Below are 19,134 nucleotides of genomic sequence, written 5' to 3'. Positions count from 1 at the left end.
CTTATATACCTGGCCCAAAACGGTCCGATCTGTCATTTCCTCAGCCATTTCTGGCAGCACCCGCTTCATCACGGTCCGGGCTGTATTTCGGAAAAGAAGCGGCCCAGCTCTTCTCTTCTTCAGTTGCTCCGCGCCGGCGCTCAGCAGCCTCCGCCACGGCGATCTCTCCTCCTCCATCTGCGGCGGCGATGGCGCTCTCCTCCTCCCGGGCGCACCACCTCCTGCGCTCCCTCCACAGTTTCCACGTCTCCGTCCGTGCAGGCCCTGGCGAGGGTGGAGCCGCACGAGTTCTCTAATTAAGCCCAGCGGGCAGCGGCTGCCTGATGGAGCGGCTGCGCAAGGTGTATGCGCGCAACGCGGGGCAGCTTCGGCGGCAGTACGCCTACGGGGTGCAGTTGATGGAGGCCGAGCGGCAGCGGAAGACCGAGGGCGCGTGCCGGCGTCGCCAACGAGGAGCGCAAGGCCGCCAAAGCCGCCGCCACGGAGATGCGTGCGTTCGAGGAGGACTTCCGTCAGGTCCTTGTACGTTCCCTTTCACTTCGCTATTCCTGTCGCGCTCATCGTACGTTCTCCAGGCATCTTTTCATGAACCTGCCTGTTTCAGCCTCTAGACAGTAGGCACCATTGATTTTTCCCTTCTCCTCTCTCCTTCTCCCATAGAGCTACTGGAAGCAGAGGAAGCCATATCCTTCTTTCCCTTTCGTTGGCTTTGTGAGGGAAGGAGATTGGCTTTCCATCCTCGCACCGGCTGTACGAGACGAGGAGAGGGGCGAGAGAAAAAGAGCTCATACGAAAAGTGCATGAAACAGTGAATGCTTTAGAGAAGCTAGAGCCCGTGGGAGCTGTAACAAACGTGGGATTATATGGCAAAATATGTTTATAACCGAGATGAGATAACAAGCAGATGAAAGAAAAGAGCTGGGAAGCTGGAGAGCTGGCGGCAAAAGGAGAAGCTCAATGGGCAGAAGAAGGCGGAGCGCAAGGAGCTCCTGCGCAAGAATAGCAGCATGTGGTTTGCAGTTTGATGGAGATAAAATTGAAAATCAAATACTTGAAGCTATCAAAAATACCACTCCTCTATAAGGCTGATTCTATGAGGTGTGTTGCACTCTTTTTGTTGCTGTGTTGTTGCAATCTTTTCTCAACCCCGGCCTCTAATCTTTTTGGAATAAAAAAACTACACAACCTATTCAAATGAATAACTTTGTCTTAAGGAGGAAATCCAATCCCTCGAATTAATAGCTAAGCTCTCTAAGGTGAAATTTGACATGACTAGCACCCACAAAGGTGAACCCTTTCGAGTGCTCTTCTGTTATTTAGTTTTGGGTCACTTTGTTATTGAAGAAATAGGAAGAATGTAATGAGAATGTAAATACCTAAGTCCCCTATTATGTAGGAAAGTAATATTTAAGTACAAGTGCTACACTATATTTAAGTAAGATGTCTCTAAAGTAGGACCTCTTTGGACAAACAGGAATAAAACCAAATAAGTAATGTAGTTTTCTAAATTGATGCACATACATTGCACTTCTTTTTGTTATTTAGTATTGTAACTTTTTATCTTACAAAATTATGCTTAGAACTACATTGAATATCTTCTTTCATTATACCAAATGTTAAATTATAGTTCACAAGCATGATTTGGAAACTAATAAATCCATCTAGCTTTCTATGAAAATAATGCTCCTCTCCAGCGCAATTGCAGAAATAAAGATAAGTATATTTTGAGGAATTAAATAGGAGCAATACAATTTGTATTTTAGGTGTGCCACATAATACATTCCGTTCTGGATCTGTTGCATGTTACTCAACTGCTTGTTACAAACACAAACTAACAATTAGCATTGTAGCGCATATGTAACGTACACAAGACTAACCTCTAGTATTGGAGCAAATAGAAACAAAGTTTTTGTAAATACATTTTGCAGAAATTCATGCTACACTATGCAAACATTATTTTGCTTTCTATTATTTACTGATTTATCTCCTTTGGAAATTTAGTTTTGAAATGTTGTAACCGAATAGAGTGGCAAAGAAGATGGGGAAGGCCACCAGAACTACAGCTGCTAGGGGTAGCAATTCACGCCGGAAACCAAAGTAGTCTCTAAGAAATGTTGTGACAGATTTGGTCTCCCCGAATACTTCAATCTTCTTGTGGTCCTCATACCCAAACTGGGTGGTGAAGAGTACATTGAGTGTCCATGACATGGGGGACATGTAGTACAAGCCATAGCCACCATTTTGGTATTTGCTGCAACAAATGCACCAGCAAGCTAGTATAAATTACCCAACATCAATACAAACTTAGTAGTATATGTACATAAGTACTTTCCTTCAGTTATTGTTCATCTAATTTCTAAGCTAATGCATACATGTAGCTTTACTAAATCCTTGACTGAAGGTGACACTGAAACCAATAAATTATGTGCAATAGAAAGTGGAAAATTTGCCACTATTGCCCTCGGAGGCAAACCCAATGATACAATGGATGACAAATTTGCAAACATCGACAAATGGAATAGAGAAAACTATGCCAGTAAGTGGGTGGAAGGACTTACTGGAGCAGGCACAATGTAGCCAGCCATGAGATCTTGTATGTTGTAGAACAGAGATGTTAATATGGACGCCACTTGGATGTTTGGGGTGAGCGACACCATCATCATTCCAAGATAGACGTAGTAGAGCAGTGTACAAAACATGGTATACAATAACCAGAAGAACTTTGTTGCTTCCCATGCGTAACCTATCATTGGGTACGCTATCAACACGAACAACACTGTTTGCATAAGCACATAAGGAATCTCCATAGCGACCTACTTGGGGAAAATATAAACTGAAGTTAAAGTCTTCAAATATTAATAAATGCTAACTCCATTTCTAAACATTATTGCCACGAGCTCCAAAACTAGATAATTAATAAGCCTCCTTATGTATGTGGTTTGTATCGAGTCTATTTACCTGTGCAAAGGAGTAAGCCCAAGGAGAGTACATTCCTGCAAACCTTTCTCTGTACATGACAGATCGCTCAATGGAGATGAATGGCATAACCGATTGGCAGTTGTTGATGCCAGCAAATAGAGTGGTGGCAAACATGCATCCCAATATATTGAATAGACCTTGTTGGTCATTTCTACACACACAAAAGTATTAACAAATCATAAATTAAGAAAATATAATTAAGAGATATGGGGTGTCATATTGCTCAAAGTGATGGTTTACATACATGTGGTTTATGTTTCCTTGCTGCCAGTATAATGCCCCGAAGGTAATGCTGGTGGCTGTTATGAACACAATCCTCACCAAGTTGTAGGAAGGGGTTCTCCAATATGATAAATATTGCTTCCAAATGCAAGCTTTGAACTGCTTCCCAAAACTTTTGTGGATACCGTGTTGGGAAATGGAGGTTGCTTGTACCCAAAGGTGGTATGCTCAAGCGTCTTACGAGTTCATCTTTATCCCTTCAATCCCCAATAGATTATTATTAGTACAAATCCTATGCTAAATTTAATTCCTAATGAATAAGAGAGGACTCATGCAAAAATAGTTCCTTCCTAATAAAATTGCTTTTGTGATCCATGAATTTTATTTTGTTAAGTATTGTGGATGCACTAATGCCTCTAAACTTGTTTTTGCATATTGTATTTTGTAATGATATTATTAAAATGTTTGTTAGTGACACATGCATGGTTTTTAACTAATTATGATGTTTTTTCAATAAGCTCACTTATACATTGACGAGTCCCTGTAAACTTGTGCAAAATCGACTCCTAGTTGAGCTTCCAAAGATGTTGATGTAACTTCCAGCATCCATGTTGATGGGTTGTAGTTGTCCTTGATCTTGGGTACCCCAGGTATTGCCTAGAAAGAAATAGAGGGAATACTTCCACAAGTATGTTAGCCTATGGAACACATTCTACTCAATGATAAATATAGGCCATTGTCATCTTTAACTAAAATTGAATGTAGGTTTACAATGAGTAGATTATACTGGTGATTCTTGAACTCGGCACAATGCCACTAGATCAATCAGGACAAGTGAGAGAGTAGCTGTTGACCAGATAGTTTTGGACCCTAGGTGAACCACTTAAAAAGCTTAGGGGGGTTGAAACCACAATTCAAAGTTTAGGGATGTAGCTAGTTTGTGTACTTTACTCTTTATGTCTCTCATGAATATAGAAAGTCTATTCCATGTGTTATGTACAATGGAAATCATGAGGACTCTATAAGTAAAAACACATGTCAATGTATTTGAAAATATTCAAAATAAATGGAGACCATTTTGAAGCCTATTTTGCATGCGATGTAAAATGACTTACATTAATTTAAGTCATAATATTTCCCTAAAAAAATTTAAGTCATAATATAAACTATACATGTATACACACAAATTGAGCTTTCTTTTAGTTACCTGGAAATATTGGAGGAGCGTACACGAACGGTGACCAAGCGGCCCAGCATAGATCAACTGTCCACCCCTTTTCATCAGCATCAGCTAAATATGAATTTTACAGGCTAATTAGCAATACTATGACAAGATTTAAAAAGAAACCATATGAATAAATTAGATTAAATAACTATTTTTCTTTGGAAATCACATGATTAATTTTACTCTTAACATCTCAAACACTTAGACCATAAGAAGGTTGAAGCAAGTTTTGTATTGAATGTAGTTTTTGGTTCTTTAGGTAGATAATTAATATCTGGATAAATTTTAGTTTCTAGGGACTGTATTGTTGGGAGTTCCATCTGAGCTTGCATGAATTTGTTCTTGGAAGATGAAACTTTGGAAGGTATCTTCCTATTATTTTTATTTACCTCTCTTTTTATTCTTGACAAAGGGTACATAAATGGTATTACCTCATCAAATGCCTCAAATATTTCGATACTTGGTTGGTGAATAGTGCACACAACTGTTCGACCTGTGTCCTGCCACGTTCTTCACTGCACGCATGACAATAGCAGCGGCCCTTGCATCCAAGCCTGATGTTGGCTCATCCATGAATATGATTGAAGGATTGGATACAAGCTCAACTGCAATTGTGAGACGCTTCCGTTGCTCTGTAGATAATCCATTTATCCCTGGTATTCCAACCAAAGCATCTCTTATTTTGTCCAACTCAATTGTTTCAAGAACTTGATCGACAAATTCCTGCAAGAGAAAATAATAGTAGTTACCTTGCAGTTCTTTGTAATTTTTCTTGTACCTAAGGTACAATTATTATGAAATACAATACCCTTTTTATCTATGACATATCATCAATTATAACTCACATCTCGTGTTTTGGAGTCGATTTCTGTCGGAAGGCGCAAGCCAGGCTGAATATGCAATCGACTCTCCCACTGTGATTTGTGGGGAGTGAATATTAGTTTGTTCACAGTAACCTGATATCCTAGCAAAAGTTTGCTGAACTTTTGGATAACCTCCTACTCTTATATCTCCTTCAATGACACCACCAGTTTTCCTCCCAGCAAGAACATCAAGCAAGGTTGTTTTCCCTGCCCCAGTAACCCCCATGAGTGCTGAAAGGACTCCTGGTTGGAAGGCTCCTGTGATGTTGTGGAGTAGTTGAAGTTTTCTCTCCATGTGACCTTGCTCCCTCATTTCCTGTGATAATAGATATTTTTATTGGTCAACAAATGTTCCTAATTCCTTTTTTGCTAGTAGGTTTCATTTTTTCTCTCTTTGTTTACTTCACTGAAAAGCACAAGTGTCTGCCATGCCCATGTGATGGTCTATCAAGCAGTGGCTTTCTTTGACTAGAGTAACTATATCTTGACTTTTAAGAGTATGGTAATTACCACAGGTGTGTCCACATAGTAGTTCACATCCTGAAATGATATCGCAAGGGGCACGAAAGGCAATACCACCCTTCCTGCAAATTTGATTATTGAAAGTGAAGTTCCATTTCACTAACAATCTGAACTGTATTTAGGTTCCACACTAGTAGAATTAAGACTAACCAATCCTAGGTGTAGAAGAATTTTCTTCTGGCTTATGTATCCCATCTTTAGTGCCCAGTAGACGTACTCTGGTCTCTTCTACTAAATTTGGTAAGCTTATCATGAGAAATAATAGCTTTAGAAGTTCCTGGAGCTGAGAATGAGGTACATGGGAGGTTAGAGAAATTTATGCTCTGTATGTTTGAAGTATTCATCATATGCTTTCATAAACTTTACAATTCAATCATATTTGAGAATTATAAGTTGGCAAAGAATTCAAAGAAAATTCAACAATAATGCACTTACACTTTCTAATAGTCAACCCAATAGCAAAACCTATATTGAATAACAAAATAAACCCAATCAATGCTCCTAATTGAAATCCAGTAGAAGTAGTTAGAGAAGTTCAACCCTCTGTCTATTAATATCCTCCTTCCAAGTGACACACCAGATACTGTGAACTATCAACAATGAAAAAAGTTAGTACTATGTCAGTGATGAAAAATTGCATATTAAATATCTTTTGTTATATATTTTGCATTATGTCTACAAGAATCAATTAAAAGGGGGGAAATAAGTTTGATTTACAACTTTAGAAATATGACCTGAAAATTAGAATTGGGATAGGCAATGATCTCTATAATTGCTTCTAATTCTATAAGCCAATACTAGGATATCCTTGCTTGTATAACTCACTTATTACATGATTTCAAACTAGTTGATCCTCAATCACACACCTTTGCCTGAACCCTAGCCATTGCTGCCATCTCCATGGCCGGCAACCCTCCTAACACTGTGTCTTCGCACTCCCCTACTGTGGAAGTGTAGACTGATTTGAGATAGGCAAGGATCTCTATGATTGGTATAATTCTATAAGCCAACCCTAGGATATCTTTCCTATATAAACATGTACCATGTACTCCCATAATCAATCTACTAATTCCGCATGTATACCTTGCTTACAAGTTCTGCTAACAAGGTAGTAAACTGAATTAAAAAACTACAGATATTTCATAAGAAAATACGTCATGCTTCTAAAGATCAAGGGAGATGATTTTATTATGGAGTGCACAATTATCAATACATATATTAATGCCAAAGTTTACCTTTAGCCATCTTGGTGCTAAGAACTCAGTTTCAGTTAACCCTATCTCAGCGTACGATAATGGAGAAAGCCAAAATCCCCATTTTAGCCAGTTAGGCATGGATGCTGTAGAAGTTTGACACAAAAATGTGTTAGCAATTTGTGTTTAAATAATCAAAGGCCAATATCTTGCTTGAATTATGAATTCATGAAAGCATAGGAATGTCTTACGATGAGGAATGATGAAACCCCCAAATAGAAGGACGAGTAGAAGTAACATTGTACCACCCATTGTACTAGCTACCATTGTTTGGCAGTAAGAGGCGACACATCTATACATTGATAACGCTCCGGTGTGGATTAGGAAGAGGACAAGAAGGTGACGTAAAAACCTGCACATACAAATGGTGTGTGTTAGAACATCTAAAGCTATAAATTAATCTATTCTGTTTTAGCAATAGCAGTAACTGAATCTTAGAAACCTAGAGCTAGATAAGGCCTAAGGGGAACTTGTAGATATAATTGACCTCAACAGATGAGGTCACTAAAAAATTAGTTAAAGAATCTACTACCCACACATCTTTTGGCTAGACTACTAGAGAAAATACGCATATACATGAGATGCGTGGTTTACCACTTTATTAGAAAAGCCTATGCACATAAAATGCGCTGACACACACAAGCATTATTATCAAAGTTGACAACAGAAATGTGATGCGATTAAATTAGTCATAACAAAATTGTAATTCCTACCTGGATGCCTCAGGAGCATAGCCAATGAGGAAGTAAGATAGTGATGTCCAAGCTATTGACACAACTAAAGAGACAGGAACCTTTAGGATAAAAGTTGGTACTGCATAAGCCCATGCAGGATAGAAGTAGTAATCTCTTTGTTTGTAGAAGACTGAAAGTCTGTTAACTGCCATGGAAATCTCAGGGAATCCATTCACCATTAGCATGAGGAGTGTATAGAAGAGTGAACCCATGTAATAGTTGGCACGAACTCTATCAATACCCATATGTGTGCGCAAAAATACCGTCCCAGTAATAGTAGCAATTACTGCAAGCTGCAGTAATAGTGCACTATTAATTGCTAGTGGTCACACTAAGACAAATGTAAAATTGTTTCTTAGTTCATGTCAACTGTAAGACATACTTTTCACGTAACAACGTAGTTAAGTTCGTTCACATAAGCACGAGATAATGTAAATTCTTAAATGTCAAATTGTGCAGGAAGTGCATAAGATTGTGTACGGGTTCTCAATGTGCTATCTTTTTTGCAATGGGCCCCGTTCGGCTGGCTGAAACTTGGCTGAAAACACTGTTCCGGCTGGTTTGTTGTGAGAGAAAAATACTGTTTGGCTGGTTTGATGAACAGTAAATTGAGAGGGGGATTAGCCGGCTGGCTGGCCTGATAAGACCAGCGAACGCAGCCATACAACATTCAACTTTTCTGAGTATACAGAACAAGCTAGGTACTATAGATTTGGTTAAATCCATATACTAAGTCTGTGTGCACGTATGTGACCACCTATATCTATTGAGTTTTTAAAAATGAAGTTTCACTTCAATTAATATCCATGTTCCTTGAATAGCGATCCCTTGACTGTTGGGAGGGTTGATGATATACAGTAGTAATTCACTTTTTTGAAGCAAAAGATGATTAAAAAATATAGGACTTGATGCCCTGGTTCTTGCGCAAAGGCTGTAGCAATATATATATATATATATATATATATATATATATATATATATATATATATATATATATATATATATATATATATATATATATATATATATATATATATATATATATATGTTTCTTCATACATAGACATATTACACAATGTTTCTTATGAGTTTTTATGTCTCTATATAGGGTTTATCTTGCTTAAGTGGTAGAATCTCTCCACTTACATGGTGGATCATGTTCGAATCACCTTTTTTTGTTGAGTGTGTGTGTGAGAGGGAGTGTGTGCGCGCGCATGTGTGTGCGTGCGTGTGCACGTTCGTGTGTGCATGTGTATGTGTGCGTGTGTGTGTGCACGCGTGTGTGCATGCGTGCCCGTGTGTGTGCACATGTGCATGGACGAAAAACTCGTTGAGCTGGCTCGATGGCTCATTTCAAAAGTGCTCAGATTAAAGTCATTTTTCTTTTAAAATAAAATTGACTTCATTTTAAATAAATTTTGATTTTGGCTCGGCTCGTTAAGCTATGTTTGAAGTTAGGTCTCAAACAATTCAGGAGACTATGATAAATAAGATTATGTCAATTTCGAAGAAAACTCAAAAGAAGTGTTATTGGCTCGTTATCCACCCCCTACCAGCGTGCACGCATGCGTGCGCGCGTGTGCGTGTGCGTGTGCGTACACGTGTGTATGTGTGTGCATGTGCGTGTGCGTGCGAGTGTGTGTGTGTGTGTGTGTGTGTGTGTGTGTGTGTTTGTGTGTGGGAGAGAGAAGCCTAGAAATTCCCTTTCCTAGATACATCCTATACTTTTTTGTCTATAGCCAAATTGAACTACAAATAATATGTGTAAATTTCATGTGACCATCAATATTTAGCTACATGTGTTCATTTGGAACTGCAAAATTAGGTGATTAGTCTTTATATTATTCAACAATACTAAATTTGTATGTTCAACAATTTGTATATATAAATAATATTTTGTACAAAAGACCATTTCTATGTGACTTACCTGCATAGATTTTGTTATGTAGAGGAACGCATTCCGTTTCATGAGGAGAAGCTCTCTTGAGAAACATGCTTTGAGGAGTTCCCACTTGGATAGCGAGTAGATACTATAGGACAAGGCATTTTTACCATTTGATTTGTTATAAGGCTTTGAAATCTCCCCAGCAAGGTTCTGACCAATTTGAGACACTTTGAACTTGTCACAGAACTGGTCAATGGTAACAAAATTGTATGTTTCTCCTTTGTGGCTCCAATATTGTTGTTGGTCCTTTTTTGATAAGACCTATATATAAGTTTGGAAGAATAAGAATTCTTAGCTTCTGATGAAGGTAATCAATCACCCTAATATATAGTTTATTATATACTTGATTATTGCTTCATATGTGCAGTTGTTAATCATTTTCATGACCATGTCACAAACTATTGATATTACTCCTTTGTATGTTACACAAATAGTTAAACTTGGGACATGTGTCCAGATAAATAGTTATTAAGAGCACTATGTCAACCTAAATGTCTAGTTTAGCTATTATGCATATTGCAGCAAATGATATGCAGTAGACAAAGTTTGAGATTCAAGGTTGGCCTTGTGCATTACTGCATAAACAAGATGATTTTGTTGGAGTTTAGAAAAGCTATAGAGAAGATTCATATTGTTTCCTTAGTGAAGATTATCAGTATATGGCCAATCCTCTAAAACAAATGATAGAGCACAAGATTTTGGTGGTTATGATCAGAGGTCAAAACCCAACTGCCCTTTGTAGGAAGTACAAACAAACATACATAGTACCTTCCATATATTGCTCGTTTTGTTCTAGTGGGAGACATGTTTTTGTTAAATGCATTATGACATGCCCCAACAAGTGTTATGAACAAGTAATGATATAAGAAATGTAATAGAAACTACAAATCCTGTTGTTGCCTGTTTTACATAACCAATTTTGTATTTACCTCTTGGAGAAAGTCAGCAACGCCTTTCCTATCAGGGCACTGGAATCCACATGATTCAAAGAAACTCACAATGCGACTCTTAGGTCCATGGTATACAATTTTCCCTTCAGCCATCAAGATAATATCATCAAAAAGCTCATACGTCTCTGGTGCTGGTTGAAGAAGTGCAACTAGTATGGTAGACTCTGAGATATGAGCCAACTGTCGGAGGCAAGAAACAATTTGAAATGTTGTGGAGCTATCCAACCCAGTTGATATTTCATCCATGAGGAGGGCTTTTGAGGGTCCTACTATCATTTCTCCTGTAAGACAGAATCTTCAACAAGGGAACAAGCATCTACAATTGAATCAACTAAATTTAGCTACCTATCTAGACAAACTGAGCTTAGGTTTACATAAAAATAGATATTGTTGGAATGTGATCTCGGTACAACCAACATGTTAACTTCGTACATAAGTAATTAGTCCACAAAAAGAGTGTCTACTTATTAGTTAAGTTTGTGCCATGACTAGCGGCAACCCTAAGTCCTTTTTTGAATTGGCCCTAGTCCCACAGTGCTATAAATATGAGGGAACTTGCCACAAACCTAATAATATTAAACCCAGAACTGATCTATTAGACATTGGAGGGAGGGTCTCAGAAGCGCGGTCTCTACGTGCAGAAGGCCAGTGCTTCTCAACATCACCAACAAAGGGCATCAAATCCCTAAGCTGTGAACAGAACAGCTATGATACACCTACATCAACTCCTACATCGATTCCAAAGGCACCAATGGTATCTATGTGCTTTGGTTAGTACCCTAAACAACAATTAATTAATAAGTTAGTGATCATGATTAGGCTAAGTTTAAGATCCTGATCATGTTCAATTACATGTCTATGTTAAGGTCAAACAACAGATACACATACGTCTTTCCTTCTTAGGTCCACTTTAGAACACGGGATTTTTTTCCTTGAATCCTACATTTTTCCTATGAAATTGAATTGATTCTTGTGAAACTGAATCGAGAAGGCCCTTAAAATTGTTATGTCATGTTTGCAATGCATATGGTTGGATCCCTTGAACTCAAAAAGACGAATGACATGTAGTATATCATTCCATCATGGATTATAGACTTGTAGTCGATGACTTGTAGCATTTTAATTCAATCTCTACAGAATTATAGTTGGGATGATATTTTTTATTTTAATAAAAAACTAATATTTTAAAAAGAGCACGTCACAAACTGATTTTTTAGAAACTAGCCATTTTAGTCACGCCAGAGACCATGGCATGACTTGTCATTATAGTCACGCCATATGCACTGGCATGACTAACTAGCCATGCTGGTGTCCAAAGAATGCTTTACACGTGAGAGCTGAGTCGCGCCTAGGCATTTGGCGTGACTAACAACTTTGTCAAGCCAAAGTGGATGACATGACACAGTTCAGTCACCCCACCCCAGTACCATTGGTGTGACCACATTTCCATCCATTAGCTTTCGTAGCTCTTGTACGTGTTTTTATTTTTTTTATTTTTTTTGTCAATCTAAAACAAAGTATTTATATATCTTTAAGTTTTGATTTCAAATTTTTAAATAGGTGTTACAAAATGAGCATGGCCCATTTTATTTGTATCTCGCATCGTACCACTTTTAGTTTTGAAATTAAAATCTCCCCGTGATGTTATATTTGAGTCTTAGGTTAAACTATTTAGCCTCAAAATGGACTCCAAAAATCCAGAAAAATGTCTAAATTTCTGGTTCGGAAAGTAGTTTTTTTGTAATGGAATTTATCAGCATACGTGTTTAGATGAAATCCAAAGTTTCTTAACAAAGTACGTGCTCAACATTAAGTTCTAATTTGGAACAAAATTTAAAAGCATTTGAAACAAATCTAAATAGACTTGTATTGATACATGGGGACCGACGATTTCACTTTATGTTTAAATATCCTTTTTTCTCTTTCTTTCCTTGATGCCTAAGGCGCCGTGGGTTCTGTTGCAGCCCCTTCGCCCCGGGACGGAGCTCAAGGACCTTGTGCCGGGCCGGAGCCCAGTGGCACGGGAGACGAGTTCGCGGTCTATTTTGTTTAAGGGTCACGACAATGATCTTTCCACATGTTCACTTGCGAAAACCTTGTTACGACTTCTCCTTGCTCACCATAATTAGAGAACAAGACTTTTTTTGTCTACTGAGATTGTCGCAGGCAATGGAATCGTTTGTGGCTTTTGGTCTTTATAGGACAAGGTCATCGCGTAGAAAAATGCCCCAACTTCTACTTGATCTATATAAAAAAGGTTGCATGTCACCGCGTTGCAAATCTACGGGGCTTAAGCGATGGCCGTTAATAAGCCGCGTGTACTATAGGCGGTGCAGAGCTGTAGGGCTGGACTAAAAGCTTGAAGATTGCGAGCTGCCTCGTCTTGCTCGTAACTCGGCTTGGCTCGACTCGACTCGACTCTGACTCAGACGAAACATTTATTAAGCCACGAATTAGTATTTTTACTCAAAACTGAGAGAAAACCATTGAGTAACATCATAGGTCAGGCACGAAGTCGAGCTCTACAGCTAGGACTGGATCACGAGTCAGCTTGGTTTGGCTCAGTTCTCGCTGCCTTGTTATCCAAACAAGCTAGCTCGGCTCGGCTCGGCTTGTTAATTAAATGAGCAAAAAAAGTTATCTTGGCTCGGCTCGTTAGGCTCGTGAGCTAGACACTAAAATATTCTATATAGATATATACAATCACAACCACTTAACAACCGCTTAACAACTTAACCGATGACTGAGCAGGGTTCGTTGAAGCTTGGCTAGGATCCCAGGATTAATGTCAGGGAATATAGTCGCTGCAAGATGGAAGGAGCATTGTCACACATTTCAGTCAGGTTGTCGCTTTTGGCTGCAACAGCGAAGACATGATGGCGGCGGCAAGGAAACCCTAGAGGTTGATTCCTTTCTCTCTTGGAGGTGGCGGCGGATGAAGAGGCAGAGCAAGCGGGTCTGTGAGGCACGATGCGAGCATTTTATTGAGATAAGTGTGTGTCACTTAGATTCAACGGGGGGTTCTATTGGCAATTGAATTGTTCCTACATTATTGCAAATTTGGTCTCTAAACTTGACAGTATCACGAGCTGGCTCGAGCTAACAACTTAGTTTTTAAAACGAGTAAAAAAAATGATGCTTGGCTTATTAAAAGTTTCACTGAGTACAGTCGAGCCGAGCCGAGTTATGAGCAAGCCCAAATAGCTTGCGAGCTCCGAGCTTTTGGTCCAGCCCTACAGCTCAACACCGCCCACAGCACACAGTGGCTTACCAATGGCTATCGCTTAAGCCCTATAGCTTTACAACGCGTTGACATGCATGCTCCAACCTTTCGGATATATCAAGTAGGAGTTAGGGCATGTCTGTAGGATGATCTTGTCCTTTGTCCTATAAAGATCAAAGCCATAGACGATTTCAGTTGCCTTATAACCAGGCCCGTCCTAGGGGGGGGGGGGGGGGTTGTGCAGCCTGTGCGATGCCCATGGGCCCATGAGGCTGAGGGCCCACGAGGGTACCCATGTGTATACTGTATAGTAGATGCTCTCAGCCCATACGCCGGCAAGGCAACAGTGCGTACCAATTGGCGGCGGCCGCTCATATTCTCGTTCTCGATCGTGAGTGCGTGCTTGCGGACTGCGTGACGGTGTCGGCGTGCTAGGGCCAGGCGCGAGCACGAGCACGGACGTCCCTCCGCCGTGGCACTGCGGTGCGGTGTCCCTCTTCACGGCAACGTATCAGGCCTCTTAAATAAACAAATCAATTTGATTGTAGTTCAGTACTTTAGTGTACAGATCAATACCTGTTTACGAGGATAGGGCTAGGCTTCAGGGATTTGATTTGTAATTCAATATTTTTTTATCATGTTAGATGTTGCCAAAGAAACATAAGTCCAAATTGAAGCTACTGAAAAATTGTTTGAGGTCAACTATGCTACAAGAAAGATTAAATGGCTTGGCTATGTGCAGCATTGAGAAGGATATTTTAGATATAATTGATCTTGAAATTGTTCTTGAAGATTTTGCATCAAGAAATGCCCGAAGACGCTTTTTTTAAAAAGCACTGAAGCACCGTAGTTTTATTTGATGTAACCATCATAGTTATTTTGCTATTTTTTTTATCTTCTTTGATGTACTGTTACATTTTCAAGAAGAATTAAATATATGCTACAAGTTATATACTTTAATCGTCCTATTCAAATATTACATTACCGGACCCTTAGTGTCTTACTAGTCCAAGGGCCCATAAAATTTGTGGGACGGCCCTGCTTATAACTAAGACGTATTTAAGTGGCGATAACTCAGTAGACAACAAAAAGTCTAGTTTTCTAATTATGGTGTTTGGATATTTATACGGCAAGTGAAATCATCGGCGACCACATGTATCACGTATCAGTACCAAGTCTAGTCAAGTTCGTTTTTCAAATGCTTTTAAATTTTGTTTCGAACTAAAACTTAATGTTGAGCATGTGCTTTGTTAAGAAACTTTGGATTTCATCTAAACACGTATGCAGATAAATTCAATTACAAAAAAACTACTTTCTGATTCATATATTTAGATAATTTTGTTTGGATCGTTGGAGCCATTTTGAGGCTAAACAGCTTTAATCTAACACTCAAATATATCAATACGAGAAGAATTTTAATTTCAAAACTAAGGAAGGATTGGTGCCAAATACAAATAAAATGGGTCGTGTTTATTTTGTAACACCTACTTAAAATTTAGAAAAAAATTAGAGATTCATAATTTCTTTGTTTTGGGTTGAGAAAAGGAAAATTAAAAAAAAATCAGATCATTTTAAGGCTATAATGTGGTCACCCCAGTGGTGCTGGCGTGACTGAACTCTGTGTCATGTCATTCACAGTGGCGTGACTAGTTGTTCAGTCATGCCGAATGTGCTACGGCATTTGGCGAGATTAAAGAGGCTAGTTCCCCAAAATTTAGTTTGCCACATGTTTTTTTTAATTAGTTTTTTTTTGCTAAAATAAAAATTATTCTTAGGATGATGACATCTCCCTCAAATAATTTGAGTCGTGGAATCACCTGTGGTAAGTCTCTTCTTCTCACCGCCTGAAATACCTCTTCTCATTGCATCTCCCACCATTATGTCAGCACATATGTCAAGTCCCATAATCTGTCAATCGAGGAAGAGCTTATTCATATATACGGTGGGCCACCAACACCAAGAGCATGCATATGTATCCTCAGGCGACAATTGTACTGTACGTCTATAGCAGTACCTTCATAATGTAGTCTGTTTGCATGCTCCTTTCTAAACCTTCCACAGATATCGCCTATGAAATTAAGATACAATAATGCCCGTTAGAATTGGAGTAGAATCTGTGCACATGCATGCATAATTTGCTTGTTATAGTTAGACAATGAAAAAAGTTAAGTAAACTATATAAAAATGATGTGGGCACTTGCATTGGAAAAACATGCATGATATATAATTGATAAACTACTAGTGGTGGTTTACCTTCATGTAAGTGTCGACGTCGGGGTCAGGGGTAATGCCGGCCTCCTTCTCCCTTCTAATCACCTCCTTCATGATCTCTGAGAAAATAAGATACAATGGTAGTGAGAGTGAGTGGTGCTCACCAGTTAATAATTTGATCTGGAGACATTACCTGCTCTGTTGCCAACGCCCTGGAATCTTGCAGAGAAGTCGATGGTCTCTCTGACAGTCATCTCAGGGACATGAAGGTCGTATTGGTCGATGTAAGCCGCCGTCTTCTCCGGAACGAAGCCACTCAGCTCCACGCCATTGTACTCTATCTCTCCTGTCACCTTGAGACTGGTGGCGTTCAGCTTCCCTGCGAGCGCCTTGAGGAGTGTGGACTTGCCGCAGCCAGGGGGTCCCAGGAGGAGCGTCAGCCTGGACGGCTTGACGACGCCGCTGACGCCGTGGAGGATGCGCACCCTGGCCTCTTGCTGGCGGTTGAGGCCCAGCATGGTGCTCACCACCTGATGGAATCAATGGACGACGTAATGGACGCCGCAGAAGAGAGAGAAAGGAGAGAGCTGGGCCGGCCGGGCGCCGATGGAAAGAACACGTACAGAGAGGCTGGAGACGACCGCGTTCCAGAGGGTGGGGAGCGGCTTCCCGTGCACCACCTGGCACTCGGCCTCGACTTGGACGTCGCGCCAGCGCACCTCCACCGTGGGCGGGCGGACGCCGACGCGGTCCATCCTCTGCCGCTGCTTGCGGAGCAGGCGGAGGTTGTCCCGGTGGATATTGGCGATGAGGGTGTCCACCACCGTGCGCCGCTCCGCCGCACCCAGCGTGCGCACGTCCACCGCCTGCCATGGAGCAGGTGGAGCCTGCAGCTGGTCCTGGTCCTTGTCCGCCGCTGCATGGAGCTGCTGCAGCGAGGTGTGGAGCCTGTCCAGGGTGGGCAGCCTCTCGACGGCCGCCCATCTCAGCTCAACCTCGTCGTCCTTCTCCTGCTCGTTGAGGGAGAAGGAGAGGGAGCGGGACAGGCTCTCCCTGAAGCTGGCAGCCGCAGCCCGCCACGACGACGGCGGCGGTAACGGTACCTGCAGCTGCTGCACTACTGATTCCTTGTCGATCTCCAGCGACTCTTGGTTTCCATCCTCTTCCGGTGGCGACGACAGCACATGGTCTTGCTCATCGTCACGATCATCCAGCTGCTGCTGGCGCTCCTCGCAATCGCCGGCGCCTTGATGATCCATCACAATGCGCTGCGCACGCGCCCCCCTGCTTCCTACTACTCCTTGCGTCGTCCTGCACTTGCTGTTGTCTTGCCTCCTATATATACAAAAATGACAGGGCTGGCATGTTGACTTGGGCCTAATACAGATGCACCTGCAGGATGTGTTGACTCCTTTTTGTCTGTACATGGCAATGGCATCGCTGTACAGGTGCAGGCCTGGATGCTGTTGCCGGCATGTTGGAGTGTTGGAACTCGAAAGTCAACTGCCCTACGTGCAATGGAATGTTTGCTCACGTGTGCAGACCGCAGACAGCTTACCGAATTCACAGTTTTTTTTTTGTATTTTACTTTTTTTTTCTCAAAAATATTCAACATTTAGACCGGGCGTCTTAAATTTGTTTTTTTGACCCACGAGGTCGGTACCGTGACCCACGGCGCCGAGGCCCGTTTAGGCGTGGCTGCTTGCATGTTCTCAACGTGACAGGAGAGGCTCGATACCGTGGATCTTGATGCTAAGGTATGGACATACTGGCTCACGCGGCCTTCTCCTTCCTCTCTTTCTACTAAATTTGTACGGCGTGTTTTCAATTTCGGATGGTGATGCAAAGAGACACAAGGTTTATACTGGTTCGGACAATAGGTGCCCTACGTCCAGTCTGAGAGATCGATCTTGTATTCCTTGCACCGAGGTGTTCGTAGTAGGGGTTTACAAGCAGGGCGAGAGAGGGAGCTGGTCTCAGGTCTCTACGTGGAACGGTGTGAATTACTTGAGATGTTGATCTCAGGCAGCGGGAAAGTGTGCGTGAGTTCGTAAACTCGTCTATTTCGTGAGCCCGTGCGAGCGTGTCTATTAGCCTAAAAAACCCCTCTAGAAACGGCCCCGGTCCCTCCCTTTTAAAGTTGAAGGGGGACAGGGGTGATACATGGGGTTGCTACGTAGCGTCGTGTGAACAGAGACGGCATGTCCGAGCCCTGTAGCTTGTTACTGTGGCGGCATGGTCGACGGAGTGGTTCTGCCCTTGAAGTGCTGGAGCAACGCGCCGATCACATCCGATCCTGTGCGACGTGGGAGCTCCAGTGATAGCACGCCGGGCCTGGCGGGCGACGTGCCGGTCGCTGTGCGTTGACAGTATGAAGAGCCGAGGCTCGGTTGGTGCCAAGGCCGAGCCACCGTGGGGGCTCGGCGGGCGCGGGTTCCGAAGTTGCCGAGACCTTGAAGTGGATTGCCGAGGCTTGGAGGGAGTAGTTGGACCTATACACTGATTCCGAGGCTATAGTGTCCCGAACTTGACTCCCCGCGTCGTGTTGTTTCTGGAGCAGGGGTTAGGTAGCAGGCCTGGATGCTGTTGCCGGCCTGTTGGAGTGTTGGAACTCGAAAGTCAACTGCCCTACGTGCAATGGAATGTTTGCTCACGTGTGCAGACCACAGACAGCTTACCGAATTCACAGATTTTTTTTGTATTTTATTTTTTTCTCAAAAATATTCAACATTTAGACCGGGCGTCTTAAATTTGTTTTTTTTGACCCACGAGGTCGGTACCGTGACCCACGGCGCCAAGGCCCGTTTAGGCGTGGCTGCTTGCATGTTCTCAACGTGACAGGAGGCTCGTGTGGATCTTGATGCTAAGGTATGGACATACTGGCTCACGCGGCCTTCTCCTTCCTCTCTCTCTAGTAAATTTGTACGGCGTGTTTTCAATTTCGGATGGTGATGCAAAGAGACACAAGGTTTATACTGGTTTGGACAATAGGTGCCCTACGTCCAGT

At 41.5% G+C, this 19,134-nt stretch overlaps 2 pseudogenes; one reads left to right on the top strand and one right to left on the bottom strand.

Annotated features, from left to right (window-relative positions):
- The first annotated feature begins 188 nt into the window (after window positions 1-188).
- Window positions 189-1,083, top strand: LOC136508612 (uncharacterized; annotated as a pseudogene).
- Window positions 1,084-1,980: 897 nt separating this feature from the next.
- LOC136508611 (ABC transporter G family member 41-like) lies at window positions 1,981-16,897 on the bottom strand (annotated as a pseudogene).
- Window positions 16,898-19,134: the final 2,237 nt, after the last annotated feature.

The sequence above is a fragment of the Miscanthus floridulus genome, chromosome 15 (genome assembly GCF_019320115.1).
Source record: "Miscanthus floridulus cultivar M001 chromosome 15, ASM1932011v1, whole genome shotgun sequence".
Taxonomy (NCBI): domain Eukaryota; kingdom Viridiplantae; phylum Streptophyta; class Magnoliopsida; order Poales; family Poaceae; genus Miscanthus; species Miscanthus floridulus.
This window is presented reverse-complemented; position numbering and strand designations above follow the sequence as displayed.